Source organism: Cajanus cajan, chromosome 9, assembly GCF_000230855.2.
Source record: "Cajanus cajan strain Asha chromosome 9, NIPB_CcT2T_4, whole genome shotgun sequence".
In the NCBI taxonomy this organism is placed as follows: domain Eukaryota; kingdom Viridiplantae; phylum Streptophyta; class Magnoliopsida; order Fabales; family Fabaceae; genus Cajanus; species Cajanus cajan.
In genome coordinates this window covers 36,483,664-36,498,051 of record NC_138525.1, presented here as the reverse complement: position 1 = coordinate 36,498,051, position 14,388 = coordinate 36,483,664, and positions in this window count along the sequence as shown.

The following is a 14,388-nucleotide window of genomic DNA, read 5'->3' as shown; positions in this document are numbered from 1 at the left end:
TGGTACTTTCTTTGTTTCCTAGCACATCTCTAGGACATTACCTTGTACACTTTAGGCAAGATATTTTAGTTTTTAGGACTCATATGTTAGTGTGCCATAGTTTTAGTCTTTTTACCTTTTTAGGTTTTAGTTATACACCTAGACTTCACTATGGGAAGGATCCTATCCTTAACATTAGTGCGTCTAGTCCTTTTAGTTTAGACAAGAATTTTAGGAGAATGTGTTATAGTTTTAGTGTTTCTACCTTTTTAGGTCTCATTTATCCATTTAGACTTTACAGTAGAGAGGATCTTATCCTTACTATTGGGGAGTCTAATCCTTTTCATTTAGACCATCTTTTTCGTAGGATACATTTTCCATTACTATCATATACTTTTACATCTAACGCTTATTTTTATGTTTTTGTTAATCAAAAAGCCCATCATGACGAACCTCTTGATTTGAGGTCAAATCCTTTTCAAGAGGGAGGGAATGATGGAATATCAATAAGGCCACGAAGCCCAAGGGGTGACATTTTGAAGGAGGCAAGAGGAATGGGTTAGACTTGAAAACCCATGAAGAGGAATAAGCCTACTTTTTGGGCCTTAACTATGTTTACTTCCAAATTTTACCTTAGGGGTATTTTAGGTATAGAATTTATTTTCTTTGTATTTCCAATTTTACCCTTGTATTTTGGGGTATTTTAGTCATAGGATTTATTTTCTTTGTATTTCCCATTTTGCCCTTGTATTATGGGGTAATTTAGATGCTTAGGACTTTAATTGGACTAGGGTGCATCCATTAGGAGGTGACGTATTTTTGGTGACCATTGGACCTATTTTTGGTGATAGAAAGGCTTAGGCCCAAGTGGAGGTCAAAGGTTGCATGATCTTATCATGCACCTTGATGTAGCCAATCTAGACCCATAGATTCCATCCTTGGGCACCAAGTTGCATCTAGGGTTCATTTGCATTTCATTTGGAATGCATTTGCCTACTCCAAATGCAACCCTAGATGCCTCCCCTCCTATAAATACCCAACACCCCACCACTTGTAAATACTTTGGATTATAGTGATATTGAGTGTGCATTCTTGCCTCATTGTCATTTTCCTTAGTCTTAGGAACTCCACGGCCCCTCCCTTCTCCTCCTCCCTAAACCACCGTGAGTGAGTGAGCTTGGCCTTCCTTGGTTGGCCTTCACCACCCTAGTGAAGTGAGCTAGCCAAAAGGAGCATCACCTCCACCAAACACCTTCCCTTCACCTTGTGCGCCACCTTCAACCACCCTAAACACCAACCTTTCCATAGTTCTAGGTTGCCTTTGGCTAACCTCCTCCCATCTCCACCATAAAAGCAAAACCCTACTTAGGTCTCATCCTACACTTGGATGATACTACCTTGAGCAAACCATCTTCACCATCATCTATTTGTGCTTCCGCCACCATTCTTCCACCATTTTTGGAGTCTCCTTGTTGAACCAAGATCAAGGGCGTGCATGGAACTAAGCCACCTTCCATCAAGTGGTATCTAGAGCCATGGTTCTTCAAGGGTAAATGTTTCCTTTCCTTGTCTTTCCTTTGAGTCTTCCTTGTGCTCTATTTTTGTATTCGGTCATTCCACTTCTTCTCCTCTCTTGACCGAATATATTTTTGTGTGGTTCATGCTTGTTTTCCTTGAACCTTCCATGTTTTAGGTTCCATTGTTAGGTTGTCATATTTCTATGCTAGGTTGAGTATTACATGATCATGCATTTTTCTTTTTGAATCTACCTATTGTTTTGTCAATTTACTTCCTATATTTTGTTTTACACATTTTCCATGTATGTGCCAAACACCTTGCATGAAAACATGAAAAATACCATGATGCATACATCTTAAAGTGGGCGTGTCATATAGAATTCCTATCTAGGTCATTCATGCATGCTAATAGATTCTAGCATGTTCTATGTTGCCATGATTTTCCATGTGTGAACCTCCTTGCACATGCTAGAAAAACCGCCCATCTTTACCCTTGCATTTTCACTTGTTTAAGTTTATCTTTTGTTTGCCAAGAACCCTAAAAGAATCTAAGAGGTGCTGGACTTTTTGTGCTAAACAACTTGACCTAAATAGTACAAAACAAAATCCACTCAAAATATTCCCTAAGGACCTCTAAATTCACGCCACTTGTCTTGCTCCTATGCTACATATTTTTGACCTAATTTTGTGCCACCACAAGTGCAAAACCTAAGCAACTATTTGGGCTGAAAACTTAAAAAAAAAAAAAAAAAAAAAATTGGACCCAAGGACATTTTAAAAGCCAATTGCCGTGACCAAAAGAATAAGAACAAAAAAAAATCTTGGACAAAAAAAAAAATACCTTGGACAAAAAGGACTTGTTGCTTGACTTGTGGACTTGGACCAAATTACCTTAGCATTGGAGTTGGAACTTGACCATTTTGGACTTATTTTGGGACTTATACCTTGGCTGGACCGAAATTACTAAAGGACTTAATCAAGTGAAACTTAAACACAAACCATTCTAGTGCCATTCTAGGTTTAATTCTTTTGAGTGCTAGCTTCTATTGATTGAGTCTTAATTTTTTTGCTTGTCTTTCCTTTGATCTCTTTTGTTTTGTCTCATCTTAATCAATCTGAGTTTAGCCTTTCATAATTAGCCTTTTCAGTTTTTATTTCTTTGGAACTCTTGCTCTTGGTTGTTCTCATTGACTTGTAGGTGAAGCACCTAACTAGCAAAGTAGCAATCCTTTGGTGGATTGAGTGGAGGAGTGAACCAAAACCCAACCTAGCCTTTGGAAGGGTTTTCACTAAACCAAAAGGAGAGTAAACACTTTGGAGAGGTGCTAACACGTTTGCTATTTGTGAAGGAGCCAAAGAGAAGGAGTTTTGAAGACTTAAATTTCTTGCTTTCATTTTTTTACTTTGTTTTTTCTTGCTTTCGGCCTCTTTGTTTTAGGCCATTCCTCTTTCCCATTTGGTTTGTAATTTTTGGCCATTTTAAATCTCTACAACTTGGTTTTTAGTTCGTGTAGAGAAGGTGATTTGAAAACCTTCACTAGGACCTCGACTAGTGTCTGTTTTAAATTGCTTTCCATTGCATGCTTTATAGCTTTACTAGTATAATTGTTTAAGTTTTTATCCTTTGTTTCCAAAAACGTTTAGAAGGCTTAATTTTTGCCTACTAGGGGTGCGTGCACACACACACTTGGTAGTGTCAAAATTGTTTTGTAAGAAAAGTGGTAAGGGCTTAGTGATTCCTACTTAAGAGGGCTTGGTTATTAAGTGATTCTTTGTAGTCCACCTCCCCTTGAAGGTTCAATTTGTGCATTTAAGCCTTTCCTACTTATCTTGCACCTTTAAAAACTTTTTGTGAAAATCTTTTTATCACTCAATCTTTGTGAAAACCTTTTTAGCTCTTTGTGAAAATTTTGTGAAAACCTTTTTGATCAAAGATGAGTGAGCATTCTAGTGTTCATAGTCATAATTCGCGTAGTTCTAGATCTAGTTCTAGGGATGAACTTAGGCAAATAAAAGAGTACCTAAAAAGAAGTATAAAAAGAGAGGAAGAAGCAAGAAGAAAAGAAAAAGAGTTAGAAAAGAATAGTGAAGAAATAAAAGGGTTGCTTATTACCTTAGTTGAGAGGAAAGAAAATAGTGAATCCAAACATAGGGTTAACTCAACTAGGTATCAAAATCAAGAAAAGGAACTTAGAAAGAAAGAAAAGGTAAAGAAAAGTGTAGAAATAGTTAAAGAATGGTTAGAAAAAGAAACACAACCAACACCCTTAGAGAAGAGTAATATTTCCTCCAAAGGCCTTATGCTTGAAGAAAGTCATTTTCCCATTGAAAATGATTTAACAAAGACTTTCTTCATTCATCAAAACCTTAACTCTTTCTCTTATGATGCCACTAATCATGAAGTAGAGAATCAAAAACAAACTCTTTTTAAAGCAAACAAATCTCAACTTCAAGATTTGGTGAAGAAGAAGTGGACTTCACTTAATCTCACTTCTTGTGCTACTTCCTTGGTGGTGCCCAAAGAAAATAGCATTCCTTTGTGTAGGATTTTTCCTACCTTGGTTGTGTCAATAATGCACCCAACTTCAAAATTGAATAATTTGTTGGATACATCTCATGGTGTCTTATCTTCTAATTTTGATCTTGAAGGAAGTTCAAACTTATTTACACTTAACTTGGCTACTTCCCTACAAGACAAATTTAGATTATATGATTTTTCTAAACACATCTTAACACCTTTTTCTCTTACATATCCAACAAATAATGCAATAAAAAGTTGTCTAGGAAATTTTTTAGTGGTACTTTCTTTGTTTCCTAGCACATCTCTAGGACATTACCTTGTACACTTTAGGCAAGATATTTTAGTTTTTAGGACTCATATGTTAGTGTGCCATAGTTTTAGTCTTTTTACCTTTTTAGGTTTTAGTTATACACCTAGACTTCACTATGGGAAGGATCCTATCCTTAACATTAGTGCGTCTAGTCCTTTTAGTTTAGACAAGAATTTTAGGAGAATGTGTTATAGTTTTAGTGTTTCTACCTTTTTAGGTCTCATTTATCCATTTAGACTTTACAGTAGAGAGGATCTTATCCTTACTATTGGGGAGTCTAATCCTTTTCATTTAGACCATCTTTTTCGTAGGATACATTTTCCATTACTATCATATACTTTTACATCTAACGCTTATTTTTATGTTTTTGTTAATCAAAAAGCCCATCATGACGAACCTCTTGATTTGAGGTCAAATCCTTTTCAAGAGGGAGGGAATGATGGAATATCAATAAGGCCACGAAGCCCAAGGGGTGACATTTTGAAGGAGGCAAGAGGAATGGGTTAGACTTGAAAACCCATGAAGAGGAATAAGCCTACTTTTTGGGCCTTAACTATGTTTACTTCCAAATTTTACCTTAGGGGTATTTTAGGTATAGAATTTATTTTCTTTGTATTTCCAATTTTACCCTTGTATTTTGGGGTATTTTAGTCATAGGATTTATTTTCTTTGTATTTCCCATTTTGCCCTTGTATTATGGGGTAATTTAGATGCTTAGGACTTTAATTGGACTAGGGTGCATCCATTAGGAGGTGACGTATTTTTGGTGACCATTGGACCTATTTTTGGTGATAGAAAGGCTTAGGCCCAAGTGGAGGTCAAAGGTTGCATGATCTTATCATGCACCTTGATGTAGCCAATCTAGACCCATAGATTCCATCCTTGGGCACCAAGTTGCATCTAGGGTTCATTTGCATTTCATTTGGAATGCATTTGCCTACTCCAAATGCAACCCTAGATGCCTCCCCTCCTATAAATACCCAACACCCCACCACTTGTAAATACTTTGGATTATAGTGATATTGAGTGTGCATTCTTGCCTCATTGTCATTTTCCTTAGTCTTAGGAACTCCACGGCCCCTCCCTTCTCCTCCTCCCTAAACCACCGTGAGTGAGTGAGCTTGGCCTTCCTTGGTTGGCCTTCACCACCCTAGTGAAGTGAGCTAGCCAAAAGGAGCATCACCTCCACCAAACACCTTCCCTTCACCTTGTGCGCCACCTTCAACCACCCTAAACACCAACCTTTCCATAGTTCTAGGTTGCCTTTGGCTAACCTCCTCCCATCTCCACCATAAAAGCAAAACCCTACTTAGGTCTCATCCTACACTTGGATGATACTACCTTGAGCAAACCATCTTCACCATCATCTATTTGTGCTTCCGCCACCATTCTTCCACCATTTTTGGAGTCTCCTTGTTGAACCAAGATCAAGGGCGTGCATGGAACTAAGCCACCTTCCATCACCTTATCCCTTTTTCCAATGTTTTGAGTAAAACATTGGTGGCGACTCCACGAACCCTCCTTTTACGAAAACCACTAATCCATGGAGGGTCCCGCTTGGGATTAATATGGATTGGTGAGACGTTTTAATAAATAAATTGGATAGGATCGACAAGGTCTCAGTTTGAGAACAAGTCGTTCTAATAATCCAATACATTTTCAAAACTAAAATAATAAGCGAGCTCGACCGTCTTCGCGACCGCCGAGGCCCGTTTGGGCCGGTGGCGACACCGCTTGGGGAATTGTTATTGATTTTTTTTTTTCTTTTGAAGGAGTGCCTCTTATGTAGGCGACTGGGGAATGAGGTTCAGTGTTCGGCTGAGTGCCGGATTCCGCTTGGGGAATATTTATTGATATTTTTTTGATTTTTCTCCTTTTGCAGGGATGCCTCTTGAGTAGGCGACTGGGGATTTGGGGATCTTATGTATCCCAGAGTATTTTTTAGGAAGCCTCTACAGGCTTAGCCTCGCTCAGCACTTTGAGTCGGAGAGCTATCTTCCACTGAGGAAGTGTTAAGTCCTTTGACTTGTATATACTGTTTGGATGATCGCACTTCCATTGGGGATTGCGTCGATTTTGCTTTGATAGCTCTTGCTGGGGATTTTTCCGTGAGCTTGAGCTGAGGTTCCCTCTGGGGAGTATTATTTCTGCGAGCCTCTCCAGGCTCAGTTATTCTGCATACTGTGGAGGATGTGGAGTATTATTTTGGTAAGCCTCTCCAGGCTTAATTATTTTGAAGGAGTATTATTTCGGCAAGCCTCTCCAGGCTCAATTATTCTGAAAGAGTATTATTTCAGCAAGCCTCTCCAGGCTTAGTTATTCTGAAAGAGTATTATTTCGGCGAGCCTCTCCAGGCTCAATTATTCTGAAAGAGTATTATTTCAGCAAGCCTCTCCAGGCTTAGTTATTCTGAAAGAGTATTATTTCGGCGAGCCTCTCCAGGCTCAATTATCTTGTGCGAGTATTATTTCGGCGAGCCTCTCCAGGCTCAGTTATTTTGAGAGAGTATTATTTCGGCGAGCCTCTCCAGGCTCAATTATTCTGTACGAGTAATTTTTCGGCAAGCCTCTCCAGGCTCAGTTATTCTGTATGATTTGTTGGATTTTCTGTATTTTGCCTTTTTTCGATTTTGGCTTTTTCTGTGTTTTTGCCTTTTTTGTTGATTTTGGCTTTTTCTGTATTTTTTTGTTGATTTTGCCTTTTTTGTTGGTTTTGGCTTTTTCTGTACAGAAATGTCTCAGTTATTCTGAGAGAGTATTATTTCGGCGAGCCTCTCCAGGCTCAATTATTCTGAGAGTATTATTTCGGCGAGCCTCTCCAGGCTCAATTATTCTGTATGAGTATTGTTTCGGCAAGCCTCTCCAGGCTCAGTTATTCCGTATGACGCTGTTGATTTTCTGAATCTTTGCATTTTGTTTGCTGCTGTCATACACAAGCAATTTTTCTATTTTTTCTATTTTATGCAATTGCCTCATGACGAGGTCTTTGAAAATTTCTTTATGGCCAATACGGCCGCATCCATTTCAGTACGCCCATGTTTGAGTTAAAAATTTGTTCATAACCCCAATTTTAGTACGGGTGTACTGAACATGGTACGGGCGCATTGTTTTTTCTGAAATTTATATTTTTTATTATTCTTTTTGTTTTTTCAATAAACAGAGAATAAGTGATCTTCCAGTACACCTATCATCTGTATGCATGTATGCAGTATGATGCACCTAATTCTATTTGATTCTTTTTTCAAAAGAATTAACCGATGCGTTTTTGTGTTTGGATTTTGCCATTCCTCCAAACGGACTGTGCTCTGCCGATTTCTGTAACCGAGGAATGATGCGTATTATATTTGAGATTTGGTGTCATCAACCAAATGATTCTTCCCTTTCTTTAGAAGATGTGTCAACCCTCTTATTGACCACTATATCTCCATGTTTCCACTAGATTATTCAAAAATCGTTGGGACAAGAGAGAAAAGAAGGAAAGGGTATATTTTTGTGTTTTAGAGGGGATTATTTTATTTTTTGAAAAATGGATTTTGTAAGAATGGCTTGGCCAATGGTAGGCTTAAGTGTTTAGGCTTGTTTGATTAAACACTTATGAAGTTAAGCACATCTTTGTTATTAATGATTGTGCTTTGACAACTTGGATAGCTTTTCTTGAGCCCCTTGTTGAATTCAATTGATGGTACCATCATGGATTTATTTTGTTTTTTTTCTTTTTTTTGACGGCCCTAACTTTTGCCTAAAACACCCTTTTGTGATGTCTTAGCGGGCTTTTGCATTCATTTTGTAACCCTAACTTTTGCCTAGGTCACCCTTTTCGTGGGATTCCTAGCGGGTTTTTGTCTTCATTTTGTAACCCTAACTTTTGCCTAGGTCACCCTTTTGTGGGATTCCTAGCGGGTCTTTTGCTCTTATTTTTGCGCAGTCCCCTTTTTGGGTTTCCTGCCGAGCTTATTATCTTTAGGATTTCTTTATCCATGATGGCACTTATTGAGGCCAAGGGAAGGTGCTCCAAGTTGTCATACACACTTCCACATAAAAATGATGTGGGTTTATTATTATTAAGATGATTTTAACCTCATTCATGTTTATTCAAACAGGGTTAAAAAATGTGGTCTAGAATTTTATTGCAAGCGAGAAAAGAAGCAATAAGAAATAATAATGAATGATTTTATTATAATCATAGTGGAAACATGTGCCCTATCGAGGCTCGGGGGTCGGGCTGTCCCCGAGGAGTGATCTCTAATAGTCACTGAGTCTATACATCCCTATCGGAAGGAGAAAAACATTTTGACGACGACGACCGGCCTTGACGCTTGTGAACCGGCCTTCCTAAAGATCTGGCTTAAAGAACGTCGAGAAGGATCTTGATTCCTCTTCGTTCTTTGATCTTTAATAGGGTTGTATCCTAACCCTTGTTTCCCCGGATTATCCTTGATAATGGGTAGCTCCGGGATTCCTTGGGAGTCCTTGCCTAATCCTTGTCCTGGCAAGTATCCGTTCTTTGTGAGCATATGAGCTACCTTCTTCATTTCTCGGGGAAAAGTTTCAACATTGGCAATTTCCAATGCTTGGAAGGCGGTTTCCAAAGCTTCCTCTGCTGCATCCACATAAGGTATGGTGAATGGCTTGCTGATGAGTATGTCATCTTCAGCTTGTACAGTCACCAGTTTGTCACCCATTATGAACTTGACTTTCTGGTGGAGCATAGAGGGAACAGCTTTCGCATCATGAATCCAAGGTCGGCCGAGGAGACAGCTGTATGCGGGAGTAATGTCCATCACTTGGAATTCGACATTAAAGATAGTGGGTCCAATTTGGATTGGAAGATTGATCTCTCCCACCACTTCTCTTTTAGAACCATCGAAGGCTCGAACAATCATGTTGCTCGGGCGCATTTGGACTCCCTTGATTGCCAATTGCTTGAGCGTTCTTTTTGGCATCACATTCAAGGAAGATCCATTATCTACCAAGACTTTAGCGATGTGATACTCCTTGCACTTTACAGAGATGTGCAAGGGCTTGTTATGATTCGGTCCCCCAGCGGGGATTTCTTCATCGGTGAAGGTGAGGTGATCACTAGCCGTGATGTGACTAACAATCCCCTCAAACTTGTCTTGGGAGATAGTGTGCGACACATATGCCTCGTTCAAGACTTTCAACAGAGCTTGTCGATGCGGTTCGGAGCATAGGATCAACGACAACAGAGTGATCTTTGCTGGCATCTTATGAAGTTGATCCACGATGGAGTACTCGCTCTGTCGGATATATTTTAACAGCTCGTCTGTCTCCTCCTCGGATTCTTTATTTTCCTCGGTTTTCTTTTCTTCTTTTTCTTTATTCTTGGGGGCTTTATCATGCAGATCTTCGGGAGTGTAGATCCTGCCACTCCTAGTCATGCCCCCAAGTCCAGCGATGTTGGAGATATCGCTGTCGGCAGAAAAATGGATGTCGTATATCCACGGCACAGCCTTATTTGATTCGTAGGGGAAAGGTCTTGGAGCAGTGATCCTTAACGGTGTCGGACCTTCCCCTTTGTTTGTCTTGATTACCAACAACGGAGTTGACGTGTGTTCGCTTGACGCGGTTGTTGGCTTGCATTTAATAACGAACGGCGTGCGATCCATCTTGAACATACGCATCGATTATTTCTTTCTTTTTATTAATATCTATTAATGAATTACTAGGAGGGATGTATGAAATGCAAATCTAGATCCCTCCATGATTTTTGATAAGAATGCATGATATGAGATGATGACGATGAATATGCATGCATTGTGTTTATTCAACTAAGCATTATCATGTTTTTAGGATGTCCCTAAGATGATGCATGATATTGCTTGGTTTGGATAAATAACCCTTTTTCTTTTTTGGGTATTTTTTATTATTATTATTTTTTGGGTGAAAAGGGAAACTACCTATATGAATGTGATGAAGGTAGATGTTAACACCATGCAATGGAAGATTCTTATTCCTATTTATTTTTATTTTAAAAGAATAGGAATGTTGTATGTTTAAAGAAATGCAATGTATGCTCAAACAATTTCACATAAACAATGCACAAACAATTCACTCATCCACGAACAGTCACGAGCGAATCACGAGGTAGGGGTCTCCTGCAGAAAAGTGCATATTCAAGGTGGTTCTAACTGTTCTCACCGGTCTGAGGCCCCCAAGGTGCCCCCATTATAGGGACCCAATTCCTCTCATCGTAGGTCGATGGAAAGCTCCAACGCACCGTCGGACTCAAGTTCATGGTTATCACCTTGAGTGATGTTTTCCGACAACGGTCTACGGGCACCTATAGACCCATTCGACAACCGGCCGTACTAACATCCACTCCCTATGGTTAATCACTCATGCCCCCGGGTATAGAGGGAACTGTTGTGTGCAAAGGTTTGTGTGCAGTTTGTATTTCAAACAATTGCGGAATTTAAACATACAACAGTTATTTAAAGCCATATAATAAATCATGTTATCATACAAGCAAGGGGTAACGAAGTAATTTTTAACTATTATTTGTTAAAAACAATCTGTCACTAAATGGGACTGACTCTCGATAAGTCCCCAGCGGAGTCGCCATCTGTCGCCACCGGCCCGAAACGGGCCTCGGCGGTCGCGAAGACGGTCGAGCTCGCTTTTATTCTAGTTTTGAAAATGTATTGGATTATTAGAACGACTTGTTCTCAAACTGAGACCTTGTCGATCTTATCTAATTTATTTATTAAATGTCTCACCAATCCATGTTAATCCCAAGCGAGACCCTCCATGGATTAGTGGTTTTCGTAGTAAAAGGGTTCATGGAGTCGCCACCAATGTTTTACTCAAAACATTGGAAAAAGGGATAAGGCAATTGATTTTATAAATCAACTTCGGCCATTACAACCAGAGTTGGGTAAGGGAGTCGGTTACGTGTGGGGAAGGTGTTAGCACCCCACAACGCCCCTTTCGGGTTCCCTATGACAGATTATTTCTAAAAATAATAGTACAAAAATTACTAAATTACCCCTATTTATTCTAAGCAATTATAAATTAACTATCTACATGATGACAGTTTAAATATGCACACAGAAAGCAGTAAAAGGAAGGACTTTAAGAAGAAACCTTTGAAGCGTGCTTTTATATATTTCGTAAAACTGGGAAGCTTTTTGGCGTTCCCTCGCTCTACAAGCCCGCTCGCTCCCTCCTATAAAATTTTGACTATGGAAATCCGGAGGATTTCCCTTCGACTAGGTTCGAATCTCCAAGCTAAGTGCTCGGAATTCCAGAACTTCGTCGGATCGACTCCCAGAGAGATTTCTAGGGCAGAACACTGCTCAAAAACCCCAGAATACTCAAGGAGGGAGTCAAAACTGAGTGTGAAAAGTGTGGAATGACGTCCAATTGACGTCATATTTATAGGGAACAGGCCCAATACGGGCTACAGAATCAATACGGCCGTATTGAAATTTTTGAACTTCAATACGGCCGTATTGAGTTCAATACGGCCGTATTGAGTTCAATACGGCCGTATTGAAGCTCAGAAATTTCAATACGGCCATATTGAGTTCACTGCGGCTGTATTGAAGATTCAATACGGCCGTATTGATTTCAGTACGGCCGTATTGAAGTTTCAGAAACTTCAATACGCCGTATTGAGTTCACTGCGGCCATATTGAAGCTTCAATACGGCCGTATTAAGTTTAGTACGGCCGTATTGGGCTTCATTCCCTCCACTTCCTTATTTTAAGCTATTCTAAGACCTCTAGACCTACAGAGAACCCTCCTAGGGCCTTCCAGGAGTCCTTCTGGCTGATCTTCCTTCAGTCTTCGAGAGTCTTCAAGCTTTATTTCCGACCCGGACAATTTTAGGGGTCTACACATATGTGTCGCATACCATCTCCCAAGACAAGTTTGAGGGGATTGTTAGTCACATCACGGCTAATGATCACCTCACTTTCACCGATGAAGAGATCCCCGCCGAGGGACCAAATCACAACAAGCCCTTGCACATCTCTGTAAAGTGCAAGGAATATCACATCGCAAAAGTCTTGGTAGATAATGGATCTTCCTTGAATATGATGCCAAAAAGAACTCTAGATCAAGTGGCAATCAAGGGAGTCCAAATGCGCCCGAGCAACATGATCGTTCGAGCCTTCGACGGTTCTAAAAGAGAAGTGGTGGGAGAGATCAATCTTCCAATCCAAATTGGACCCACTATCTTTAATGTCGAATTCCAAGTGATGGACATTACTCCGGCATACAGCTGTCTCCTTGGCCGACCTTGGATTCATGATGCGAAAGCTGTACCCTCTACGCTCCACCAGAAAGTCAAGTTCATAGTGGGTGACAAACTGGTGACTGTACAAGCTGAAGATGACATACTCATCAGCAAGCCATCCAACATACCTTATGTGGATGCAGCAGAGGAAGCTTTAGAAACCGCCTTCCAAGCATTGGAGATCGCCAATGTTGAGACATTTCCCCGAGAAATGAAGAAGGTAGCCCATATGCTCACCAAGAATGGATACTTGCCGGGACAAGGACTTGGCAAGGACTCCCAAGGAATTCCGGAGCTACCCATCATCAAGGATAATCCGGGGAAACAAGGGTTAGGATACAACCCTGTTAAAGATCAAAGAACGAAGAGGAATCAAGATCCTTCTCGACGTTCTTTAAGCCAGATCTTTAGGAAGGCCAGTTCACAAGCATCAAGGCCGGTCGTCGTCATCAAGTGCTCTCCTCCTTCCGATAGGGATGTGTAAACCTGATGACTATTAGAGATTACTCCTCGGGGACAGCCCGACCCCCGAGCCTCGATAGGGCACATGTTTCCACTATGATTATAATAAAATCATTCTTCATTATTTCTTATTGCTTCTTTTCTTGCTTGCAATAAAATTCTAAACCACATTATTTAACCCTGTTTGAATGAACATAAGTGAGGTTAAAATCGTCTTAATAATCAATAAACCCACATCATTTTTATGTGGAAGTGTGTGTGACAACTTGGAGCACCTTCCCTTGGCCTCGACAAGTGCCATCATGGATAAAAAGAAATCCTTTAAAATAAAAGAAGCTCGGCAGGAAACCCAAAAAGGGGGCAGCGCAAAAATAAGAGCAAAAGACCCGCTAGGAATCCCAAGAAAGGGTGACCTAGGCAAAAGTTAGGGTTGCAAAAATGAACAAAAACAAAAGTCCGCTAAAACGCCACAAAAGGGTGTTTTAGGCAAAAATAAGGACAATCAAAAAGCAAAAGAAATCCATGATGGTACCACCAACTGAATTCAACAAAGGGGCTCAAGAAAAGCTATCCAAGTTGTCAAATCACAAATGTTAATAACCAAGACGTGCTTAACTTCATAAGTGTTTAATCAAACAAGCCTAAACACTTAAGCCTAATAAATAATCCCCTCTAAAACACAAACTTTCGAAAAAAATATCCTTTCCTTCTTTTCTCTCTTGTCCCAAACGATTTTTGAATAATCTAGTGGAAACATGGAGATATAGTAGTCAATAGGAAGGTTGACACATCTTCTAAAGGAAAGGAAAATCATTTGGTTGATGACACCAAATCTCAATATAACATTCATCATTCCTCGGTTACAGAAATCGGCAGCACACAGCCCGTCTAGAGGAATGGCAAAAATCCAAACAGAGAAACGCATCGGTTAATTCTTTTGAAAAGTGAATCAAATAGAATTAGGTGCATCATACTGCATACATGCATACAGATGATAGGTGTAATGGAAGATCACTTATTCTCTGTTTATTGAAAAAAACAAAAAATATAAACTTCAGAAAAAACAATGCGCCCGTACCATGTTCAGTACACCCATACTAAAATCAGGGTTATGAACAAAATTTCAACTCAATACGGGCGTACTGAAATGGATACGGCCGTATTGGCCATAAAGAAATTTTCAAAGACCTCATCATGAGGCAGTCGCATAAAATAGAAAAAATAGAAAAATTGCTTGTGTATGACAGCAGCAAACAAAAATGCAGAAATTCAGAAAATCAATAAAACGTACAGAATAACTGAGCCTGGAGAGGCTTGCCGAAATAATACTCTCAGAATAA